The sequence below is a fragment of the Rhipicephalus sanguineus genome, chromosome 1 (assembly GCF_013339695.2).
Source record: "Rhipicephalus sanguineus isolate Rsan-2018 chromosome 1, BIME_Rsan_1.4, whole genome shotgun sequence".
Lineage (NCBI taxonomy): Eukaryota > Metazoa > Arthropoda > Arachnida > Ixodida > Ixodidae > Rhipicephalus > Rhipicephalus sanguineus.
This window is the reverse complement of record NC_051176.1, coordinates 328,575,788-328,593,770: the sequence shown is the minus strand read 5'-3', so window position 1 is coordinate 328,593,770 and position 17,983 is coordinate 328,575,788. Positions and strand designations below refer to the sequence as shown.

The window sequence follows — 17,983 nt, the reverse complement described above, 5'->3', positions numbered from 1 at the left end:
CGGTGGCTTCACGCCCGCGTGCTCGATGCGCCATCCAGCTCCTCCTAGTGGAGAACAGTGGGTTTGACCACGGCCGGTCTAGAGGCGCGCGCTCGCTCCTTCCCTTACGGCCTGAGCAGCCGCCGGGAGTACAATGGAACTTTTTCTATACAGTCACGACGGCGCGCTCCGCGTGAGGGCGTCGTGAGCCAACCGCCCAACGCGCGTTTCGCCGCATGCGCTTCGTGTTGTAAACCAGCTGTGCCCGGCCAATTTCTCGTGCTAATTACTTCTTTCGGTTGTAGCAAGCGGTGAAGGAAGTACAGGTGCGTGTGGGGACAGTCTGCCTTTCTCGGCACTCGGCAATAGAAGACGCAGACGCAGCGCTACTAGCAACAACAATATTTTTTAAGACCCGACCACCTTATATTCGATGGAGGCGAAAATGCCTGAGGCCCGTGTGCTTAGATTTAGGTGCACGTTAGAGAACCCCAGCTGCCACAGCAGTGCATCTTTGGTGGGCCACGCATATTTACAACGTCACAGAGGGGATTACCCATCTAACCTGGAAAATATGAATGTAATGCGTGCAGTGCAAGTATTCTCGCTCCAAGTCATTGGCGCACTGGAACATATGCGAAACTTTAGGGGCAACTCCTGTATTGTTCTATTCAAGGATGCAGCATCTACAATCAACTTCATGAAAGCCATAAAGAGATCGTTCGACATTCACAACACTACGTACAGTGGAAAGGACTGCAAACTTCCCATCTTAAAGCAGGACGATAGCCGATTGCTGTGGCTGGAAAATGAATTTTCAGGCTACATTAAGCGCATTCAGGATGCTTCTGTCGCCGCTGGCGTTGGAAACTTTACAGACGAGACGTACACTGCCCTGCTTTTCACCACAAAGTCCACAGTGGAGACAGTCCAATTTCTTCTGAGAAAATGAGTAAACTATGTGCTCACGAAGAAATTTAACAGTGATCCTATAGAGGCATTAATTGGAAAATTGAAGGCAATGTGCGGGGGCAGTGACGCGCTAGACGCAAGAGCCGTCACAGCTGCTTTGACCCACATTGTCAAGGAAAAGGCGCTACCTTCAAAAGACATGGGCATTCGCGACGAACACATTGAAGAAGCGGCGGTGTCTATTTCGGAAGATGTTATTGAGGAACTTGAAGCTCTGCGAGAACCTCCTCGCAAACCACCGAACTCTGTTGCCTATTCAGGCTTGGTGTATGTAGGTGGTTACATTGCCAAACTCATCACTGATGTCGGTTGCGAAACATGCGCCATGCTAGTGACGACAAAGAAAACGAGCAGTCCTTTGTATCAGATTCTCCGTCAGCAAGAAGCCTATGATCTACACTACCCAAAGCCGGAGTTACTATCAATGCTGGACACAATTGTGACGTTCTTCGAGAAAGCAGTCAAATATCTTCCTCGAACGAAAATCCTCGAGACTCTGCAATTGACTGTTGAGCCATACCTTGAAGATTCACCACTTCTGGACTGTCCGGAAGGTGTGGACAAGAGTCACGCGAGAGTGCTGGCTCATATTATTTCTGAGAAGTTTATCCGGATTCTTCTTATTAACTACACAAAAAAGTTAACAGATCAGAATGACAGGCCTTCCGGTTTTATTCACAAGCCCTCGCGGAAGCATATCAGGCTGTGACAGACTTGACTCCTTTAAACTGTGATCGTCACTACAGTGTTTTACCAGCAGTGATTTTTTTTTTCAGTTCTCCATGCGCATATTGTTGTAGTACCAAGGAAAACAATGTTTTCCATTGAAAGGATTCTCTGAAAGTTTTTTATGTTTCCTCTTCGTCTGCAGCGTGGCCGTCCCCATTATGCAGTGACTTTCACTTTTTTGAAGTCAACAAAAAAATGTGCAATTTTGTTATTTTCAAGTGCAGCGACGGCCGGCACATACATTTTAAATAAACATTTCCTAAACCATGATTAAACCGTTTCCTCAACCAAATGCAATGTTCATCTTCTTACTTATTCTCGAAGTTACAGAAACCTAAAAAAAAACAAGGCTGTGTTATAACCGCGTCGATGCTTTTCCGAGCAACAGAAGCGGGCTTATGAGCGGCCTGCGCCACCACTTCTGTAAAGCGGAATTTACCAGAGTCATCATATATACTTGCTACCATGTTTTTATCGCATTGGTATCATGAATACCATATAGAGTAACTTCAGAAAGCGCCACGGTAAGTCGGAAGCCGAGCACTCCCTGCGCGCGCTAGCCTCCGCAACGGCCGGGAGTGAGTTAGGGAGCAGTTGGCTCGGAGCGCCCCCACGAAATTGCGGCCATAGGTAGCAACAGCCCCCCGTGCGCAGGCCGTAAAGGAAGGAGCGAGCGCGCGCCTCCAGACCGGCCGTGGTTTGACCAGCAAGGACGGTTATCAACGCTCGACGCTGTCCGCGAAGCAGTGTTCGAGAAGCTTCGCGATTGTAGTAGATCGTTTTGGTAAGAATGCGCGCCGCACGCAAATATTCCAGCTCTGTCGAGAGATAACGCCGCCACCAGCGATATCGCTGGAAAGTTCGATAGCGCCTGTATAAAACCCGACGCGCTTGACCGCTTGTCAGTTGATCGGCGGTCGACGCTCTGTTCGCCGCTATCAGTGTATTGCTGTAGTTTGACTTTCAGTTTCCCAGCCACAAGTTCAACCAAATAAAGAGTTTTATCTCGGACCTGCTGACTGCTGCCTTCGTCGACGTCACGACCCTTTGACAATATTTGAGCTGTCTACATTGCGCTTAACTTCCAAGCATAGGAGTTTCTACGCGAATGAAGGTTTTCAGCGTAATTTTTGAAACTACCACCACAATTTTAGCCGCTGCCGTCTTATCTAGACCAAGAACAACCCAACACGTTTGTAAAAGCCTTTATAGTGTACAAAGAAGCGTACTTACTCGAGATGGAGAAACTTTCTAGAAAAACAGTACTCATGTTGTGTACAATTTATTGAAAAAAACTTTCTCGAAAAAACATCACCAATGCTTTGCAATGTTTACAAGACACGTTTTCGCGACGGTTAAAGGAATACTGACCCAAAATCGGAAAAATTTACGAGAACTCGGTGAATGAAATCTCAGTGTGCGATTACATCGAATAGATTTCGTCTCTGAGCAATTTTTTCAGCGGATAGTTGTATTTTCGGTGTCTCATATTTCTACGTCGCATCCTTTACGGTGCCTTAAACAATTCAAACAGATCGGCCGTGATGTGAGCACCGAGCAGTTATTCGAGGGTATACTCTGTCGCTAGAAGAGTCGTCAGTATTCAACGTCAGCTTTTCAACTTCACCGAGCAGATGTTCCATGCCCGCAGCACTTCTTACACTGTACGACAGCCGTTTGCGCTTCGTGCTGTAGCTGTTCACTACGCAGTTAAACTGCTCGTCAACTACAATTATCTTTTGCACAAGTAAGTCTCCGTTCCCGAAGCAAAGTGTGGGATTGGACTAGTTGGTATTCCATTATTAAACTGCTCAGCGCAAAAAAATTGACACGGTACACATAGAAAAGACGAGGACCAGCGCTGGTCCTCGTCTTTTCTATGTGTACCGTGTCAAAATTTTGCGCTGAGCAGCCCGTTCCCGAGCCGGCTAGTGTAAAATATTCCACACATCTTGTTCGATACCTCGTCGTAAAATCTCTCGAAAATCCACTGCTTTAAAGGCATAGCGACAGCTGACAACTAATCGAATGTCAGTGTGATGCAACTCTCAGTCTCGGTAGCGTATATAGGTAATCGCCTACCTTTCGTTTTGCTGTTCTATTTCTGGCCGCTCCTCCAAACTGGGCACTGGGCTTTCGCAGGACGCCGTGCGTTTTGGGGAGGATTTGCGCCTAAACCCTGAACATTTTGGCTTTGAAATGTGGGGTGGAAGTGCTGGGAACAAGCGCGGCACGGCACCGGATCAAAACTTCTTGTCGCGCAAGGACACGACGATAGTGCTTTACAACGTCGTCACTCTCAAAATGAACGCCACAGACCTTGCATTTCGCAGTAAGCTTTCTATCTTTGCGATGCAAAGCTTGAATGGCGTAGGGTCTTTTGGAGGTCCGAAGAAGTGTCGTGAAGCGGAGTCGTCGTTGGGGTAGCCGCTCTTGCAGCCCGGTGCAAAGCAAGTCGGCATACCGCACTGTGAATCTGTTCGCCCTCGTTACGCTTCGTACATCATGCACGTGTCTTCGAACAAGACGCTAAGCCTGGTCAAGAACAGTCGCAAAAATGACGAGCGAAGAAAAAGAAAGCGCAGACGACGCTGTAACCCACGTGCGCTCGTATATCGGCGGCGCCGATCACAAGCGCCAGCCGCGGGAGCTAGACGTGACTGCAGCGCCACTAGTTCTCACGACCGCCACGCGGACCGCCTCTCCGGCGGAGCTTTTAAACTGAGTTTGTTCTAGTAACGTTGCACTGCGCGGCGGCTGGCACGTGATGCGATAGGCATTATAAAGATACTACGGACAAACGCTCCTTGCAACTCTCCTTGCAAGTGTCCCCACCTTCAAAAGAGCAGGAACGAATTGCAGAATTGAAAACAGCTGCTTTCTGTTTGCAAAAAATGCGCTGTAGGTTATAATTCGAAGTTTGACAGCGTAGGGAACGAGGACGATATCGGAAGACAGCGCTGAACTTTCAACTGGCTATATTTTTAAGCTTACAGCAATATATACGCGCTTTTCACCAGGAAAGAAAAAAAGAATAGAGCAAATGAAGCATACAAAAAATCGTAGAAGCCCAAGAAATCTTTAAACGTGATAAAAAGGTGCATGAGTGCAGCTTCGCTTGCTGTTTCGAGCAACGAAAGTGAACGTCTAGGGATCGTAAAATATATGTGATATCGATGATGGGTTGTTGTTTCCTGTGACTGCAATTTTTTGTACGCCAGGCCTGCAATTGTCGCCTGACTAAAATCACGTAACATCGGACATCTACTTACGTGACTACAATCACGTTACAACACGTAACAGCTAGTCACGTGACTAAAACCATATAAGATTATGTAATTAGTCACGCGACTAAAATCCCGTAACGTCACGTAACTATTTCATTTCATTTCATTTATTTTACCCTCAATCGCCAAAGCTTTACAGAGGGGAGTGGGTTACATGAAATAACAAATTATAAACAAATCAAACTAAGTAACATCAAAATAATAACAATTACAATACGTACATATGAAGATACGATGAAAGGCTAATACAACTTAATGCGTATGTAGGTAGAATAAGAAATACAGAACAAATAAAGTAGAAAAAAAATATATACAATACGAACTTCACGCGTCATAAAGTAAGTAATTGTGTACGGTGGAAGAAAACAAGCATGATTTGAAATGGAAATGATGTCGGAGGGAAGTATGTGACATGTTTCCGCTAAAAACTTCGGAACAACCGGGTGGCGCGGGGCAACCTCAGCGTGTCTGCACTGGACTCTAATAAAGTTGTACTATCTCTCTAGGTGACTAAAATCCCATAACGTAACTCCTAGTGACGCGACATGTGCCTTTCAGAACAACTTAACATGTGCGTAGTGTGGGGAACCGACCGAAACCCGAGAAGAATAGAATATCCAAGCCTTGCCATATCCTACACTCACAGAAAAGATCGAGTAAAAAGGGTGCCTTTTTGTCCCACAACAATAATCGTTTCCTTTCTTGAAAACTCGGTGCTGGCCACTTTCCTACAAGAGTGGAGGAGGAGGAGGAGGAGGAGGAGGAGGAGAAAAACGGAAAGACAGGGAGGTTAGCCAGTTCTCATACCGGCTGCCAGGAATGCTATGTCACCCTGATAGCGCACATGCCGTTCGTGACCAGAAAGTGCAGGGCGCGCGGCGATAACGCAAGGAAAGGAAGGCAAAATAAGTGACGATCATTTTGGTGGGACAAAAAAAAAACGCCCTTTTTACTCCATCTATTCTGCTAGTGTATAATATACTAGCAAAAACTTTGCGCCTCTAGCAATAGCTTGGTATTACTAGCAAAACCTTAGAAGAAGCTAGGTCGAACACTAGCTCCGCTGTCGGTTCCAGCCTTGCGTAAGTTTGCAGTCGCGCCCAATATGACTTGCAACACGGGAGCGCGTGGCCTCACGAGTTCAAAGATTGCGCATAGCTTCAACTTGTTTTTATTTCAACAACTAAATGATATTTTCTTATTTGGTATCATACCCAAGTGAGAACAGCGTTTAGTTAAGGAAATAAGGGCTACTGGAAGCGATGCGCAGTCTTTGAACTCGTGAGGCCACGCGCTCTCGTGTTGCAAGCCATATTGAGCGCGACTGTACATGATGTGCACCTTTTTATTTATAGATGTTTAAAATGTCATCTTACTGCGGTCCGTTGAGGTGGGCTGCGAGTGCGTGAGGAAAGCTGCTGAATCACAGGATTTTCGTTTTGTAACTGGCAGCGCCAGTCCCTGGACTTCCCCAAAGATTTCATCCACACACGTACGTCATATCACATGGACCTATCCGGTGCAGCGCACAGTGCTTTGTGATGTTAAAGGAGAATGCATGCTGGTCTTTTTCTGTTCACGTAGGACGATAGATATGACAAGAGATGAATGAAAATCCCAGCTTCACCGCAGGGCGATGCAATGAGTGCGATAACAACAAATGAACTAAGGCTGGCAGCTAACTCTTCTAGATCCTGCAGTCTCGCGTAACTCTACAAAATGTTGCTGTAACAGAACACCCCACTCCGGGTCGGAAAGGAAATTTCGCACAGTCTCTTCGCGTTGAGAGCGCAGCATGTAGAAGGGTATACGAGCAGTACGCTGATGCCTGTCGAGATAGCGATTTTGATTTCTTTAAAGAAAGGGCGAAATCATTGCACTGCTATTGAAAAAAACAACAAATAATGTTTCCTACTCTTTGCTTGGCTTAATTATCTGTTGGTTTCATCAGTTGTGTCTAACAAAGAAAATAACCCCTCGAACAATTCCCCTTCTTTCGTTAAGATTACGACCGACACTTGCGTTAGTCTTAAAGTAAAAAGCAACTGGAAAAACGTTTAACTTTATCATTTCATTACTATATGCCTCGCTTTTCTAAGCTTAGTTGGTTTCCTTTACGTTGCTGAATTGCAGGTACCTGTGAAGATTGTAACGAAATCATGAGCACGGAGAAATAAGTTTCCGCCACAATACGCGTACGAAAGTTCGAAAGAGCTTTGTTCACCATAACTTGATCGGGCGTTCTGTTCCTTAGGGCGTTTATAAAAGAATAAAGTAAGAATTACAATTGTAGATCTGAACGATCTAACACGCGTGGAGTGTTTAAACATGCACTAAAAAAGTAATAAAATAAAGAGAAAAAGAAACGGCAGCTCAAGATTACAGTCAAGAACCGAAACCGAAACGAAAGCTCTTTGTTTCCGCAGCGACATCCTGTGCGTAGCTGTGAAACTAAGTCACGGGCTCAAAAAAAAAAAAAGCTGGTCCGCCGCCAGGAATCGAACCGATGACGGCGCGGTGATGCCGCGCTCTGAACTTGAGCGATTAGCTCGCTCGGCCACGGTCGACGCCTTGAGGCTGGTGGTAAGCAAGGGTTTATCAATTTACCACAAGCATTTGAAGGACCGCGTTTCAAAAAACGCGTTAGGGAACAATGTTCTGCCAATTGCAGCAAGTTGAGAATAGCTTCAAACGAAAGCTGAGTGCCAGGACTACACGTGATTTCCTGACCATTAACGTAACTTGCTTTAACGTAACCGTTTTTGTCTCGGAAAACAGGCCACATTTGTCGCCGTTTCCACAGACTCCCATTGTACAATCTTTAACTGCTCTGGGAACAAATTTGAAGCTTACTGCAACATGATCGCTGCAGTCTTCTCGTGCGTTTAGGTTCCCAGAAGCGCTCTGTGGTCTGCGTTTTTCAACATTCACCCTCTACACTTAATTATTCGAGAAAAACTCCCTGGTTCCATTGAAAGCGCGCTAGTTTCGCGCCGCGGCCGCCAGGGGCGCTGGCTGTTATGTGTCCACAAAAGCTGGATATGGGCATGAACGGAGCAATAAAAAACTGTTATCGTTCTAACGCTGCCGTAAACAAAGCGCGATTGCTTGCCTTCTGTGTCGAACAGCGGCAGTCCACCGCCGCCGTCGCTTGTGAAGCAGCAGCGGAAACTTGTACAAGTGTGCTCCTGTCAAGTTTTAGGGGCGAAGCTCCTTAAGGCGGCACCCGTTCGTCCCTCGTAGTCGTAGTAGTAGTCGTAGTGCGTAACCAGTCTTACGCTTTGACCTCCAAGGTGGTGCCGGTGGGAGATTTTTCCTGTGCGTTGTTGAACAATAAAAAATTCGCAGCGTGCGCGTTAACTAAAAGCCGAATTCTTCTGTCTCTCATTCCCCATTAGCAGCCATTGGCACGTTCCAGTAGGAAACGTTAGTAGAAGTAGGAGTGTAAGTGTTAGCTAAAAGCCGACTTCTTCTGTCTCTCATTCCCATTAGCAGCCATTGTTTACCTCCAAGGTAGTGCCTGGTGAGATTTCTCCTGTGCGTGATTAAACAATAAAAATTATGTTCAAAACGCCGTTGATTGATGAAATAAACCAACGAAAGACGCCAGATGTTTTGTAAAAGCAAAACGAAAGAACGCCAGATCTTTCTAAAGCAAAACGAGAAGACGCCAGCTGCTTAACGAAAGACGCCAGATGTTTTCTAAAGCAATGGTTTTCTAAACAATGAAAATTCACAGCGTACATGTAAAATTAAAGTGAGCTGCAAGTCGTCATAACTCATCGAACCTTTAGTATAAACGCGCCCGATCTCACGTCGGTGATGATGTACTGGGCAGAATTCACGGAAGATTCACATTTTACCGATGAACCTCCGCAGCTTCGCCCACTCATCATCATTCACTCCGTGGATATGCTGTGATTTTTTGTACGTGTTAGAGCAGCCAACTACACAGCTCTTGTTTCTGGATATCGCTGAAGGCTGACAGCAGCGTCAAATTGCGATGGAAAACGCAGCTACCGCAGCGACTACAGCACTCGCCTAGACGCCCACGGGAACACTGCTCACTTGAGCCCGCCTACGCTTCCGAACCGTGGCGAGAGGCGGCGTTGTCGGCACTTTGCGCAGCGCCTATAATTAAGGACCATTTCGGCAGCCTTTTCGCAATTTTACTGCTATACAGACTTTCGCTTAAGGCATAATACTTTGCGTGTATATGTGTGTTAGATGTGTGCTGTAAGACCGGTGTTTTGTATGAAGGAGTGTCTTGTGGAATCTGTTAAGTGTCCAGCTGGTGGTATCACTGTAGCGTAGGTCGGCTAGCAGGAGGTGACGAGAGTGTTCCGATTGTAATCCTTGGCGCTTCAACACTTCGCAGAATGGAGTTTACATGCCCACAGCATTTGAGATCTGAAGCGGCCTTTATGCCACGCGAACTTAGTCTCTTTCCAGGCATGTAGTTGGCAAACAAACCCATCTCAGGGCCCAAGCAGCAGCATTGTCCCAAGGTTGCCATCTCAACCTTCACCGTCACCATTACGCAGCTCATAGTAGAACGTTGGCGGAACAAGCTCTCTGCCTAATGCGTTGGACCTTTCATCCATCTTTTTCCTCCTGTTTTACATAGCTGAAAAATGACACGCAAATGAAGAAAAATATTAATGAGAACTAACAGACAATAATGCCAAAGAAAGTATTGGCCTCGAGGCCCACCACTGGAAACGCCGGCGCCACCGTCGGCGTGACGTGCTTGGCAGGATCACGTGGTCTCAGCGGCCGCGTCGGCTGCTTGTGGAGCGCTGCCGCCTGCTTTGAAAACGAGTTTCGAGTGCCACATGCGCTGCGGTCTGTTCAAATACGGAAGTTTTCTCGCATTTTCTACTCAATTTAAACAATTTTAATAGAGTGGCTGCCTCCGAAGGCGACGGACATGTGGCCCTACTGCTCGGTGCCGCAGCTCCGGGCTTACGCAAGGGAGCCCAGTGTCAGCCTGCACCGGTAACCGCGAGACAAGAAACTGCGTGAAGCATGGGTTGTAAAGCTAAAAACCGGCAAGTAGCCATCGGCTACGAGTCTTGTGTGCAACAAGCACTTCTGCGACGAAGACTTTCGTTACTGCGTCGGGCCTGCGATGTTCGGTGAGTAGCAGACAGCGCGCACTGCGACGATGGCTCACGCGCGCTTCCCGCCGGCAAATGATGCTTATCTGCCACAGTATGGAAAAGGCGCCACCTTTTACCACGTGCGATGCCATCTCAGAACCCTCCCGTGCGACCTCTTGATCGTCGGCCCCGTGCTCAGCGTCCACAAAATCGGCTGCTGATGCACAAGTCATTGTTTAGATACGTTGAATTAAAAAACTGACAGGGTCCCTTATGCATTCGCCAAAGATGACTAGAAGGCGAAAGCCATCTTCTTCTTGTCAGTCGATGTATTGATTATCCCGTGCCCCCCTCCAAAAGCGTTCTGCACCTAACGCGGTTTTGCACGGCCCCCGTCACCGATCGCGGAGGCAATGCAAAGCGACCATGACGTTGAATACGTCATCACGTGACGTCACGTTATGTGATGTCATAATGACGCCACATATTTTGGCGATCTGTGACGTCATGATGACGTCATATGATAACGCCATCACCGATCACGGAGGCAATGCAAAGGGACCATGTCGTGTGAATACGTCATCATGTGATATCACGTTATGTCACGTCATGGTGATGTCATAATGAAGTTACAACTTTAGGAGGTCTGTGACGTGATGATGAAGTCATATGTTGACCTCATCACGTGATGATTATTTTTTGCGTCACTCGTCTTGACGCCGCGACGGTCAATCTTCCCGTTTGAGAGGCATCTGGCTTTCGCCTTCATAAGATACGCGACGTTTGCTGGTGGACGTACATAGCGAGAGAGTCAAATGCTGCGGCTGTGCTGCATTTATGTTGGCAATAACATTTTTTCAGTCAAGCTTGCGTTCCGGTGGCGGAAACACTATGTCCCAAATTTATTTGTGCCACTGTCGAACACCATGTATTTTCTTGGAGCCTCATTTATTTACGTGGGAAAGATGCCACCCTGTTGGCGTTAAACACGACACTGCTGCCAAAATTGCTGGGGGTACTCGTCAAATATTTACTATCTTGTTTTGCGGCTGCTGGTTGCTGCAATAAATTCTATTTTATTCCCCGCTATTTCAAGTTCACGTGGGTCCTAGCTCACAGCCGACGTTTGCAGAACAAGTCCGGCGAACGTTACTGTGTTTTCTTTCTTTTCCTTGACGTTGCATGCTACTACCATGCTCGGTCTCGTAGACTACTACTTCTTCCACCAGCAATCTCCAAGTGGTGAAGCTTTGGTTCTATGAATTTGTTGATGACAGAGAGCGGCAAGTTCACTGGAATGCAAATGGAACGATAATAAGGAGCTTTAAAAGAAAGGCGTCGCATTTGCTCACGTTTTGTGTGAGCACCAAACGAAACGAATGCACTGAATAAAGAAATAGAAGCAGCGGCATTTGCCGCTGAGAAGGCCGATCAATACGCATTGCGAGACAACTTGTCAAATGACATTGAAATGTACACCAATTTAGACTGAAAAAAAAATCTGAATCGTCGGCACGGCAAATCACAAAGTTGCCATGCGCACCGAAGCCGTAGTTGTAACGAAATTGTTTTTGAACTGCTCTGATAACGTCCGCGCAACAGTAGTTCGTGTGCTCACAAATTCTCATATTTTGTGGCCTAAAGTTCACAGCGCGGTGCCAAAACGCGCTCGTAGCAAAAGCGAAACCATCAGTACGCTCATATATGCAGAGGCACCGTCAGTCGTCGCTAACCCGTGCGATCGCTGGCTTGAGGCTTCTTTCTGTTATGCTCCGTTTGGTTATACAGGCAGTCGACTCTAACGAGATATTTCACATATTTTGCACTCAGCGAGTGACTACCTTTCACGCAAGAAGCCGGTTCAGGGTCTCAAACGCGGTGACCGGGAAAATCGGGTGCTCGGTTTTCTGCAGAGAGACAGCGACTGTAGACTATCTTGTGCTTTTTGTTCGTCGACAATTATTCTTTTGACAGGAAAGGACATATTTCTTTTCGAAAGTACCTGCAGAAATGTCCCGGAGGGCTTCGGCGAGGTGATTTTGTAGAGAGAGAGAGAGAGAGAGATAAACTTTATTTACAATAAAAAATTCTTTTGGGGAGAGCCCTAATTGAGGGCCCCACTGGCCTTGGCCGCCCGTTCAACCTGGTCGATCAGCGCTTGCTGATCGGCCAGGTCTGAGCTGGACAGTCGCGCCTCCCACTGCTCCAACGTGTGTGTTGGTATCGTGCCTGTGTGTGTCAGGTGTGGGGGGTGTTTAGAGCAGCCCCAGGTAATGTGATAGAGTGTATAGGGCTTCCTCCGCACCAGGGGCAGGAACTTCGATAGCACGTAGGGAACATGGCGTGTAATCTTTTTAAGTGGGGATAAACCCCAGTTTGAATTTTTCTCCAATTTATTGCCTCCTCTCCTGTTAGGCGTTTGTCGGGAGGGGCGTATACTTGTCGGGTAAAACGCTGATGGGCAAGCAGGTCTTTTGCGATTGTGGGGTTGTAGGTGTCAGAAGGCGCGGGGTTTCGGAAATCTGCTGAGGGGGCCAGAGCCTGTGCTCGGAAAGTTAATGCACGAGCCGCGGCATCCGCCCTCTCATTTCCCTCCAACCCTGCGTGAGCCGGGCACCAGAAGATTGTATGGTCGTTATTGACGCGATGCTTTATTAAACCACGCCATCCACTGGGAATTCTGCCTCGTAATAAGAGACGACAGGCTGCCTGAGAGTCCGTGACGATGGTGCTGTCATGTCCTTTACGTTCAGCGGTATGTATGGCCAGCGCGATGGCCCTGGTTTCCGCCTCCGCCACTGAGGAGTCTGTGAACGAGAGCGCATTTACTATTTCACCATGTTTGTGAATCACCACCGAGACAAAGTTTTGATGTTCATGACGTTTCTTTAGAGGATGTGGTTGGCTGTAGGAAGCGACGTCCACATAGTAGACGTCTTCCCTGTTCAGGCGGCGCAGGAGTGCGCGGAGCCACGCTGTGCGAGCCCTACGTCTCTCCTTAGGGCCCGCTCACGCTAGCGGCACGGCAGCTCGCCGTTTGCCGTTTGACGTTCTCAGGCTGCCGTGCGCAAGCGATTTCATTCGCGCACGTCTGCCGTTCTTTGCCGTCCGCAGAATAGGTCCGAGACCCATTTTCTCGCCGTCCTCCGTCTGCCGCAGAGCGACGTGGCCAATCAGCGACGGAGGAGCGGTTGCCATGACTACGGCGCGCCGCGTCGTCTGCTTTTGGCTTTCCGTGTCGTCTGCGTGTGCCGCGGGACGCTTCGAGCTGCTTGCTTTTTTTTCTGCGCTTTTCGCGCTAGAAGTGCGTATTTCGTCCGTGTCGTTTTCCAGGCATGGTTTCAGCAGTCGATAAAGCGTTTTAGTCTGCCCGCATTAAAAAAAAGCGTCGCGTACGATCAAATAAAATGTCCCCAAGCTGGCGCCAGGTCAAGTGGCGCCAGCTATGGAGAATCAGAAACAACTAACAAACGCGTTATCTATGTCCTCCGAGCATTCGGAAGCGCCCTTCTCGACTCGCTAAGCCTACAGCATCGATTATTTGAGCACGGCTCTCAAAAACGGGGCCGAATCGGCACGAATACTTTGCTGTCGAAGCTTAAGGACATGAATCTAAAGCAAATGGAAGCATCAGTCGGGAGCTTACACGCTACAGAGCGCACGGCGGCCACATGATAGATTCGAGGTGGACGAGAACCGCTTTCAGCAGTGCGGCCATGTTTTTCGGAGGCTCGCCGGCGAAGCTTGCCGTGCAAGTAGGACAGCTCTCGCGAGTGCGGCGACGGCCGACGTTGTGCGGCACCGCGCCGTTGCGGCAGGCTTGCCGCTAGCGTGAGCGGGCCCTTATGGCGCTCTGGGTGCATGTTCCTCGGCAATGGGGCCACGTTTAAGTGGTCCCTGTCCGATGGATCAAGCTCCTCGAGCTCCTTGCGCACATGCTGCGGGTAGGGTGGAATTCCAACCGTCTTTAATATATCTCTGCCTGCTACGGTCTGGCTGAGTCTCTCTCGTTGTGTTATCATAGTCGCCGCAGCGAGTTCACTGTAAGTATTGTGGATGCCTAGCGCAAGTAATTTCTCTGTTGATGTGCTTTGGGGAAGACTGAGTGCCGTTTTGTAAGCTGTTCTAATTATTGAATCCACCTGTGATTCTTCAGCTTTGTTTAATGAATAATAAGAAAGGCTATAGGTGACTCTGCTAATTATGAAGGCTTGCACCAGCGTGATGGTGTCTGTCTCTTTCATTCCTTGTTTATGATAGGTAATTCGACGAATCATTTTCGCTACATTGTTGGCAGTGGTTCGTAGAGCCCGTATCGTGTGGGTGGCCCGCCCATTCTGCTGTAACCAGAAGCCCAGTATCCTAAGTTTGGGTACCTCCTGTATGCGGTGACCGTCAACGAAAAGCTCCACGAGTGTGTTTTTTTCTTGCCACTGCGTGGTGGCAGTATACGAATGAATTCGGACTTTTCGGGTGCGCATTGCAGACCACTTTGCCGAGCGAAGGTAGACACAGCGTCAGCGGCCTGTTGCAGTGTCCATTCTTTGTTTCCGAGCGATCCTTTAGAGGTCCATAGCGCAATATCGTCTGCATATACGGTGTAGCCTAGGTCTGGTATTTGATCTAGTCGTCTGCAGAGATCTAACATTGCTAAGTTGAAAAGGGGATAGTATTGCGCCTTGAGGGGTTCCTTTACTGGGCATCTCAAAATTTTCTGATCGAATGCTACCTAGGCCTATTGTTGCGGTCCTTCCTGTGAGGAAGTTGTAGATGTAGGTGTAGATGTAGATGTAAGTGTGAGAAGTTGTAGATGTAGGTGAAGACTCGTTTACCACAATTTATATCCTCCAGACCTCGCAATATGGCCTCGTGAGACACATTGTCAAATGCGCCTTTCAGATCTAACGCCAGAATTAGACTTCCATTTCCGGGTGCTACGTTGCTAAGTACTTCGTCCCTCAGCAACAAAAAGGCATCTTGAGTGGATAGACCTTCTCGAAAACCTCTCATTGTGCGGGGGAAAAGGTTGTGTTTTTCTATGTAGGTTTGTAGTCTGCGTTGGATGACTCGTTCGAACAATTTGCCCAGACCGGACGTCAGAGCTATAGGGCGAAGGCTACTTAGTGACGGGGTTTTACCTGGTTTCGGGATTAGGATGATGTGTCCTTCTTTCCATTCTTTGGGCATTTCTCCCGTTTCCCAATATTGAGAGTTAAACATCTCGGTCAGACGGTCAAGAGTAGAGCCATCTAAGTTTCGCAGTATACTATTGGTTATTTTGTCTGGGCCTGGAGCTGTGTTTTTGCGCGCCGATCTAGCTGCGGCGAATACTTCAGCCTTTGTGATTAGGGAATCTAGTTCATGGTTTGGTTGACCCTGATAGTTCCTAGGACTTGTGCACTGGCGGAGACCAGGGGTCGTGCTAGCGTATGTGTCCTTAAGTGTCTGAATGAGTTCTTGTTCTGAGCCTTGAAATGAATCTATTATCTTCCTTACCCGGTGCTCATTTTCCGTCTTGGTTTGTTCTGGGTTAAGAATACTTCTTAGTATCGTCCAGGTTTTTGAGGTGCTTAATGTATTCCGCAAAGAATTGCAAAACTGAACCCAGTTATCTTGCTCCAGCTTTCTTGCATATTCGTTAGACTCCTGTGCTAGGGCTGAGAGCCGCTGCTGCAAATTTTTGTTTAACTTCTGGCGTTTCCAGCGTTTTGCTAATTTTTGCCTGTCGTCCCATAACCTTAATAGGTGGCGATCTACCACAGGGTACTCCATTGTGCGAGTAATTTCTTTAGAGGTGCTTTTATGAGCCTCTTTATTCTGTGCCCCATTATGTTATGCTTGTGGGTGCGTCATTTGAGTTGAAGGATCGTTGATGTTTACGGAATTTATCCCAATCTGTTAAGATTATTTTGCCCAATGCCTTGCGGATTTTCGGTGAGTTTAAGGCCGTGCAGATGATGTCGTGATCACTGCCCAGATTTTCACCAAGGTTTGTCCAAGTTGCATGTTGTGCATTGCTGGTTAGAGAGAGGTCAGGAGCCGTGTTTCTGCTGACACTATTGCCAGTTCGTGTAGGGGTATCCGGATGGTTTAAGATAGAAAGGTTAGGTCTTCTATCGTGCGTTCAACCAGTTTTCCTTTGGGGGAGTCACTGGCATAACCCCACGAAATTGCGGGCGCATTGAAGTCGCCCACCACCACAAGTGTATCCCTGGCGCCCGCCACACGTTTGGCCGCCGTTAAAATTGCTGGAATGTCAGAGCCTTTGCTCTTTGGTGAACTATCTATATTAAGGATCCAAGTTCTGGTTTTCGCTTTTTTGTTCAGTAGGACGCCAATTAGAAGAAAATTAGTGTCGAGTTCTGGTACGCCTATAGATTTTTGAATCGCCGTGACCTGCCTGTGCAGCAGCGTCTGTACTTTGGTGTTTTGGGGCTCCCCCAAGACGTAATAGTTGCGTAGTTTAGAGGGTTGTGTACCAATTTCTTGTAAGCAAATTACGTCTGGAGGGGTTATAGAGTTTTGAATGAAGTTGTGTAGTGCTGCCGCTTTGTTTCGAAACGAGCGGCAGTTCCAGTGCCAAATGTCAATGTTTTGGGCCGGTGGATTTTGCTTGCTAAGGAATGTCCTGCTAGCCATGTTTCCTACAAGTGATTTATTTCTTTAACTCTGTTGGCAGGTCGGTGCCAGAGGTTTGCGATTCATCGTTGTCTATACGGCTAGCTTTTGCGCCTTTCAGTTTTAGCGTGGTTCCGGTTCTTTTGTTGAGTTGTCGCTGCATGGAGCCCAAAGCTTCCTCGGTGTAGCACCTCCGAGTTTCTAGTTCGCTGCGTAGTTTTTCCTGTCGTTCATTGAATTGTTCGGCAAAATGGCGGAAATGTTCTAAGAAAATGTCTTTAATATCGTTCGCGGTCAGGTTATTTCCTATGGATGGGTTGTCGAGCGTTGGTATTGCGACTTCCATAGCTTCTGCAGCAACTTGCTTTTGTTGCTGGGTTAAGAGCGGTGCTGTTTTAGATGGTTCAAGGTGTTCTAATTGATTGATTTTGTTAGTTAGTTTGAGTTCTAGTTCCCTTATTCTGCGAAGGGAGTCCTGTCGTTCGGTCTGCAGTTGTTTTTGGAGTTTCTGAAGTTCCTTTTTTAACGAATTGTTCTCCTGTTCTAGCTGTGATAGATTTTTGTGTTTCGGAGCAGCGGAAGAAGCGATATCTACCCACCTCGCCTCATGACTGGATGGAGGGTTCTGGTGATCAGCCGTCTTCCTAGAGGCTTTCTTGGTTTTCTTTTTCTTCATTTTCTTAGCCGTCGGTGCTGAACTGGTTGAGGAGGTGTCGTCTTCGGTAGTACTGAATTCGTTGCCTGCCGACTGGGAGCGAGATCGAGATCGGGGCTGACGCTTTTTGGCCTCAAGTTCATTTCCAGATGAGTCAAAGTCCTTATCGGAGCTGAACCATTTCCGTCGTCCGGCGGTACCTGTGTTTTTGCGCAGATAGAGGCCGACTCCGTAACTCCTCGCCGCCAATAAAGGATGTTATTTGTAGTAAGTAGGACATAACTATGAAGAAAGTAAAGTGGACGAAAAGATAACTTGCCGCCGGCAGGGAGCGAACCTGCGACCTTCGAATAAAGCGTCCGATGCTCTACCACTGAGCTACGGCGGCGGTCATCCTCCCGTCCACTTTATGGTGTATATATGTGCATTTGAACCTACGAGTGTTAGTCAGCGCCGATTGCAGCCATGGCGGCGAGTGTGGAACACTCTTTTTTTCTGCCTGTTGGTGTCACGTAGCATGTGATCTTCTTACGAGCTGGCAGCTGACCAATAATCCCTCGCATACTACCTGAAGGCACCAAGTATGCCAGAACGAGACCCTCGCCGTGAATGAAGGAAAATGTATTTTGTCTGGTATGTCG

At 47.7% G+C, this 17,983-nt stretch overlaps 1 non-coding gene across 1 annotated transcript; it reads right to left on the bottom strand.

The window, feature by feature from the left end:
• Positions 1-17,658: 17,658 nt before the first annotated feature.
• Positions 17,659-17,730, bottom strand: Trnak-cuu (transfer RNA lysine (anticodon CUU)). The gene has a single exon. It is a non-coding gene; the product is annotated as a tRNA-Lys (tRNA).
• Between the last annotated feature and the right edge of the window lie 253 nt (positions 17,731-17,983).